The sequence below is a fragment of the Arvicanthis niloticus genome, unplaced genomic scaffold, assembly GCF_011762505.2.
Source record: "Arvicanthis niloticus isolate mArvNil1 unplaced genomic scaffold, mArvNil1.pat.X pat_scaffold_297_arrow_ctg1, whole genome shotgun sequence".
NCBI lineage: Eukaryota > Metazoa > Chordata > Mammalia > Rodentia > Muridae > Arvicanthis > Arvicanthis niloticus.
Window position 1 is genome coordinate 40622 of NW_023045955.1, and position 7496 is coordinate 48117.

Genomic DNA, 7496 nt, shown 5'->3' on the forward strand with positions numbered 1-7496 from the left:
AACTTTCCAGCTGTGCTGCCCTTCCCCAGAGGCTCTTCCCTGTTTAGCACAGACATTTTGGTCTTCTCCTTCCTTCTCCTGTCTCTTCTTTTTCTTTTCTCTCTCTACACATAGAAGAGCCCTTCTTCTCTTTCTCTCCTGATCCCTCTCCATGGTGACTTCCCTGGCCTCAGTCCTTAGGGCCAGTGAGTTCCCCTGAGAGCAGCTTCCCAATAAACCTGCTTTTAATATAGTCTAATGTGGCTTGAATTTGCTGATTTCGCTAGCAGAGATATAACGTATCAGCTTGGGCTAATCAAACGTCTCTGGCTCACTCCTTTCCATCACTCCCTCATTTGCAATGGGACCATTGTAAACAAAGCTGCTCTGAGCATTGACCTGTTCCACTCTTCTGTGTGTCAATGAGACAATGAGACACAGAAATGAGACATCCAGGCATCAAAGGCCTGCATGTCTCATTTCTCGGGGTGAGACTTTATACTTCTAGACATGACGGCACAGGAAGAACATAGTATTTACAAGACCCAAGAGAAGGCAAACGTGCCATGCCAAACAGAGCTATGTGAGAGAGACTAGTGTTGATCAGGAGACAGAAAAACAGGAGGAGGAGGAGGTCTCACCCTTTGCTTGGGGATTCCATGGGCATAGCAAACTATTCTAGGATTTCCTGGTTTGAATAATCTCAACAGGTTTCAGATTTGGGATCATGCCAGGTCCTGAGATAGTGTTTTGGAAAAATACTGGCATAAATGTTACAAGTTGGAGATGGTCAGTTTGCTCAGAAGTCACTGATTTGCTTGTGAGAGCTTTGTCCCTGGGGAGGCCATTTGGTCTTCCTAAGGACCAGCCAACTTTTCTTAGGGAGCCTTAGGTGTTCTCACATCACATCAGGAAACAGATAAATAGAGTAAAGTCTCCATGCTTGCCAAACTTACACACTGAGCGATGTTTCCTGCTTGTATGACTTATTCCCTCAGCTTGCCCACCAGCACTTGCTCTGTTCAACTTGTCTTTTCAATTTCTGCCATTATACAGGATAAGACTTGTGCTGTATGTCCATTGTAACTAATGGAGTTCATCATTTTTCATTGGACTGCTTGCCATTTCTCTCCCTATTAGCCGTGTGGCTCCTGTTGTGTGTTTGAGTGTATGAGGGAGAGCGGGCATGTACATACCACAGTGTGCGCATGATCAGAGGACAACCCTCACCCATGGTTTAGGACAGGTCTCTGGCAGTTTGACTTTGTGGGCTGCCAGGCTAACTGGTCTATGAGCTTCTGGGAATTCACCTGTCCTAACCCATCTCTCAACAGGAGCACTAGGACTACAGACACATGCTACCAAGTCTAGCTTTACATGGGTCCTGGGAGTCAAACTCAGGTCTTCATTAACACACAGGAGCACTCTACCCATTGAACCTTCTTTTTCCTTTCATTGGGCATCGACTCCTATTAAAGTGTTTTGCTTATTATTCAGTTTTGGGTTTACTGTAAAGATTTATTTATTTATTTCATGAATATGAGTACATTGTGGCTGTATTCAGACACACAAGAAGAGGGCATCACACATAGTTGTGAGCCATGATGTGTTTTCTGGGAATTGAACTTAGAAGCTCTGGAATAACAGCCATCTCTTAACTACTGAGCCATCTCTCCATACCATTGGTTTTATTTTTGAGGTAGGGTCTTTCTTTGTATACCTGGCTGTCCTGGAATTTGCTATGTCAACCAAGCTGTGACAAATGGTGACTGTCACTAGCAAACCAAGAGAATCTGAGAAGCACACACATGTCATCCCCTGAAGTTACTCCACTGTTATAACTGGACATAGGAGCCCACAGTGATAAAGCCCAGAGCCAGCAAATGAGATCTGTGCACCTCCTTACTGTCTTGCCATCCTGGTGAAGCCTATGGCTGCTTACATGATGTTTGCCCTCAGACAACCCCAGTCTCAACAGTCTCATACAACTGTGGTAGACTGAGCATGGGGGTTCACACCTAGAACTCCAGGACTCTGGAGGAAGAGACACATGGACCTCTGTGAGTTCCAGGCCAGCCTGGTCTACATAGCAACAAAAAGAGAAGGGTGCAATGGCTCTCCCATGATCACCTGGATAGTCAGGGGCAGTCACCCTGCTCTGAGTGACCACACAAGTCATTTCTCTCACTGTCTCCTGGACCCTCTGAAGACCTCACAAGATTCCCATTTAGCACAGAGATGGGGCACAGAACAGAGCTGCAAGCATTTTTTAGACTCAACCTAAGAGACTGAAGGATGAGGGCACAGGTGTCAGGAATACAACTTCAGGAGAGAAAGAGGACAGGTCAGCAAGATGTCACTCAGATCAGACATGTTGCAAAGATGGGTTACCTAAAACCCATTAACTTCTAATACAATAATAACTTGGCAAACAGGTTCTCAATTTCCGATAGGGCTTCATTGGTATAGTATGTCTTGCATTCTTGGCTGAAGTGCATGGCTGCCTGTAAAACAAAAAGACAGACAGGGACTGAGGTGGCTACAGGCAAGGTGCAGGACCTCAGCAGGTCTTCCCAGGCACCCAGGATGAGACCACTCCTCATCTACAGGAAAGAAAATCTCCTGCAGTGAGTCAGTATCCAGCAACAGACTCCGCCTCAAGGGAACTGGAGCCCACCCACAGCCTTCAGGAAGAAGCCTGAAAGCTGCCATAGCCAGGCAGGGGAGAAGGTTCTGGAAGGCATAATAGGGCTAGGTCTAGAGAGGTACAATATGATAGCTTAGTATGAGTTTGGTGATGTCTCCCATACCTGAGGATGTTTCTCCAGGTACATTGGGTGTATGGCCATATTAAAAAAACATCCCCCATGTTGGTGTGTTAGAAAAAAATTCCTTTTTGGATAACACTGTGGTTCTGCAGGACCTGACACTCAAACTGAAAGTACATTGAGGACAGGACAGAATTGCACTGTTAAAAATATTCACCTCTGCAATACAAATATTATTGAAACAAGAAATATCAGGACACAGCTGTGGTGAACAGCCACAGACACTATCTCACTGTGGGGTGGCATGTCAGACATGGTAAGAGGTTCTGGCTGTAGCTCAGATGATGCCAGAAGGGAAATCATCTGAGGCAGTATAGTAGAGTGAAGGCAGGTTCCAAAGAAGACACTGGGCAGTAGACAGAAGTTTCAAGCATCTTAGAGTAGAGCTGGGGGTACCATATCTGTGCAGAGGCCAGACCAAGGAGTCCCCTGTTCCTACTATGGGTGAGAACCCCATGTTTACCCAGCATGTGGGAGTTAATTGCAGGATCATGCAGGAAACAGGCTGGATGTGTACCTGCATGCTACATTGACATGTGCTAGGGTGGGCAAAGGTTTGATTTTTCAATTGCTGGTCACCTGACATGTATTAATGGTTGCATTGATCATCTGTACACAACAGTCTTCCACCATTTGCTGCATGAGTGAGTGAGGTAGGAAGGACATTACCATAAATCGCACATCTTGAAGTTTAGCTTTTAATCCTGCCTCTTGGTAGCAGTCCTAGATTTTTTTTTAAGGCCACTGTTTCCTATGTAGTAGGATTGAATGTAGAAATTCGTGATCCAATCACAACCTGCTTCCAGAGACAACACTCAAATAGACACCAAAGAAAGGAACACATGCTTCTGATGCAAACACAGACAGAAAAACATCCTTAAAAGTCTGTAGGCTGGGAAAGGGAGAGATGGCTCAGTTCTTAAGATCCAGAGGTTCTGACTTCAATTCCCAGCAATCGCATTGTACCTCAAACCATCTGTAAGGGGATCTGGTCCTTTCTTAAGTCTTAAGTCTTGGTCCCTTGGTGTGTCTTAAGACAGCTACAATGTACTCATATATGTAAAAATGAATGGCTACATCACTGGGGAAAGAGAGAGAGAAAGAGAAAAAGAGAGAGAAGGAGGTTAGGCTGACAGACTCAGAGGCTCATGTTACCTTGCCTCATCTATAAATGTCTTAACTGACCTTGCCCACGGTCCTGCCCTCCCAAAGACAGCAGGCTCCCAGATACAACATGGATTCCACAAGACACGCAATTCTAGCAGAAAAAGATACATGAGTAGACAGGCCTTCAGATCTGACCTTTCAGAAAGCCACACACTTGTCTCAGCTTCAACTGTGCATCTATGGGCCCTTCATCATGAGTATCATCACCAGCTCACCTATCTTCCAGTCCCACCCACCCAACTGTTGTCACCCTGAGCAGAAAGCATCAACTGTCTTCTAAACCTCCTTGCCAGTGGCCTCCCAAGGATCCCTAGTTCTATCTCAGGGCCCCACTTAGAGATCTATATGAGACTGGGATGGGGTGAGTGAGGGTCCTGCTCTCACTTGTCTGGAAGCCCAGCTCTCCAATCACTAGGGAGGCCAGCAGAAGAAGTGTCCCCTTCATGGTGGAGAGTGCTAAATGCTCTTCTCAGAGCAGATCTTTTTCTTTATAAACCATTATCACCTTGAGCCCAGCCACACCCATGCCCAACCATCCTCCCAGGAGCTCCAAATAACTTTTGGGCCAGAACCTAGCATCTTCTCATCCCCTCCCTACTTGCATAGAGGCCCTCCCACTCTGAAGAACAAACAGCCTGAGACAGCCTGGTGTCATCAGTTTCTGGAGAGAACTTCTTTGTACCTTAGCCGAAGAGGGGTTAGAACTGACCTTTGTAAGCAGCCGAGTGCTGAGCCAAATGCCCTGTGGTCCTGTCCCTCTTGTCACCTCTGCTTCCTGGTCACACTCCTCACCTCTCTTTGATACAACCATACAATCTGCTGAGGCCTTTGGATTGGAAGGCTGAGGACATAGAGGCACCACCTCCCAACTGACTCTCAGCCAGGGTAGTCCCTGTCTGTTTGGCCATGTGGGTAACCCCGGGGGGCTATTGTAATGGTTTTGTACCACAAATTCTGCTTCACTCCACAGTAGTTCATTCCTGTTGTCCTGCTCGCCTTGTCCCCTCTCAGTTCTGTCAGTAACCATGTCTGAAGGAGGTTTGAAGAGTAGAGTCCATGTGGTGAGAGCAGTGAACAGTAGAGTGAGGGATGCACCGCTGGACATGGACTCTCAGTTGTCCACAACCCCACAGGCTATTGTGGACAGCCTGCCTGTAAACTACACTTCTCCACAGGCCACAGGCAGTGCTGTGTGTAGACAGTCTCAAGGTCAGGTCAACCTACTTACCCTAAGGAAGACATTTTCAGCACAAATGAGATTGTCAGCTGGGTGTTGTACTCCCCATTTCTGGAGACAGGAAGCTCTTAAATGCAAGCTCACCCTGCTTGCAGTGTTTGATGGTTAATCTTGAGGATCATCCTGACTGGGTTGAGAGTTGCCATGGAAACAAAGTTCTGAGTAGGAGTTTTGGGGCTTGTTCAATTGATGTGGGCAGACTGACTTTCATGTGGCAATGTGGACTATGGTCATAGAATATGGGGTGGAAAGGGGTCAACAAGCTGACCACAACCATTCGTGTCTCTCTGCTTCCTGATTGTAGCTGTGATCAAACACCTATAATGTCTGCACTGTGAGCCTAGCTCACCATGATGGACTGTGTTCCTTCAAACTGTGAGCTTAAACTGTGCTTTTCACCTAGCACTTGTCATTAATTCCCTACAACAGTGGTAGAGTATTGTTTTAGCATGTGGAAAGCCCTGGGGTTATTGCACAGCCCCCCACACATAAACAGGGGCAGCCAAAGAGATGGATACATGTGCAATGTGCAGATCCCCAAGAACCCTGAGAGTGGGGGCATGCACCTCTAATCCCATGTGAGCTTCAGGTTTGTTAAGAGACCTTGTCTCAATAAATAAGGAAGGCTGCAGTTACATCTCAGTGATTAAAAGTGCAGTGATAGAAGGTGAAGACCTGAGTTCAAATCCTGAACCCATCTGGTAGAAGAAGAGAACAAACTCCTCCAAATTTTCATCTGTCTTTCACATGCAGGCACACACACACACACACACACACACACACACACACACACAGAGACACAGACACACACACATCTTGGCACCTCTGTTCTCACACAGGCACACACATACAAGCATACAAACACTCGAACACTCACCTACAAATGTTTGTGGAAACTGCCATGAGGAAGCCCAAACAAACTCCTAGTGGATGAATATCAAACAATTTAAACAACAAACTAAATAACATGATATTGGATTGTACTATAGTTGTGAAATCACCTATAAACCCATGCTGGTATGAATTGTTGCATGGCAGATAAATGAATATAGATAAAAGTCACTGTTTTTACATTTCACAGAAGAATCCTGAGGATCTGTAGATTTTCCTCCTGGAAGTTGACTTCCCTTCAGTCCTTCAGTGTGAGCTACAAGTTCTTAAGAAAACAGCAGGGTGGGCTTGGGGGATAGGCGAGTCAGTGAAGCACTTGCTGGGTGTGCACACTTGAATCCATGCGTTTCAGCCTTCAAACCCTGTGAGGACAGCCAGGCATGAAGAGCATCCTAGTAACTCCAGCACCAGAGAGCCTACCTGGGGCTCACTGGCCAGACCATCTAGTCTAATTAGCAAGCCCCATTGTCAGAAAAAGGCCCTGTTTAAAAAATATATAAGGTGATTTTTGCTGTAAAGAGGACACAGATTCACTTCCCAGTACCCACATGACAGCCAACAACCATCTGTAATTCCAGTTCCAGATGATCCAGTGCTCTCCTGTGACCTCCACAGGGAAAAAAATGACTGCATAAGACACTCATGAAGGTACAATCCACATACACATAAAATAAAACTAAATTAAATTTCAAAGAAAAGGCAAGTACATATGCATGTACAAATACCTGCGCGCACACACAGACACACATACAAACATATATAATGTTTATACACACATCTTTGTATGGAAGACTACAACTGAAGCCACATCACTGTCTTTTCCTGGCTACCCTGTGCCTGTGCATACATATGTTTGCCATTTGTCTCAGTTAAGATTACTGTTGCTGTGATAAGACACCATGACCAAAAACAGAGTAGTGTGGGGTTACCCAGAAATAGATGCTTAGCCACACTATGCCCTTATCTCCATTCCCAATCCTGTACAGAAGAAATAAGTCCCAAGTGGGCACATTCTACAGGCCTCCGAAGCCCTCGACATACAAGGTCATACAGAGACTGAGAGCTCACAAGTAGATCTCAGTACTTGACACTTAATTGCCCAAAGAGTTACCACATGTAAATCCTGTTTGGCTCAGCTAATCAGTAAAAGTCAAAGGCATTGGCCTCTCTAAGTCTTTAGCAAATGTCACTATGTCAACAGCTGATGTAGAGAAAGTGACAGTCAAGTGCCCTTTACAACAAACTACTTAATTCTGACTTATCAAAACACTTACTATCTTTACTTTTATAGAAGCAAAATAACATAACATAAACACTTATATAATATACTCATGGGAGGGGGAGGGGTTAAGCTAAGCCTGGGTTATGTGAGAAGATGGTGTTGAATGATTTAA

General features: G+C 45.4%; 1 pseudogene; it reads right to left on the reverse strand.

Annotated features, from left to right (window-relative positions):
• Window positions 1–2387: 2387 nt before the first annotated feature.
• LOC117701882 (secretoglobin family 2B member 2-like) lies at window positions 2388–4419 on the reverse strand (annotated as a pseudogene).
• Window positions 4420–7496: the final 3077 nt, after the last annotated feature.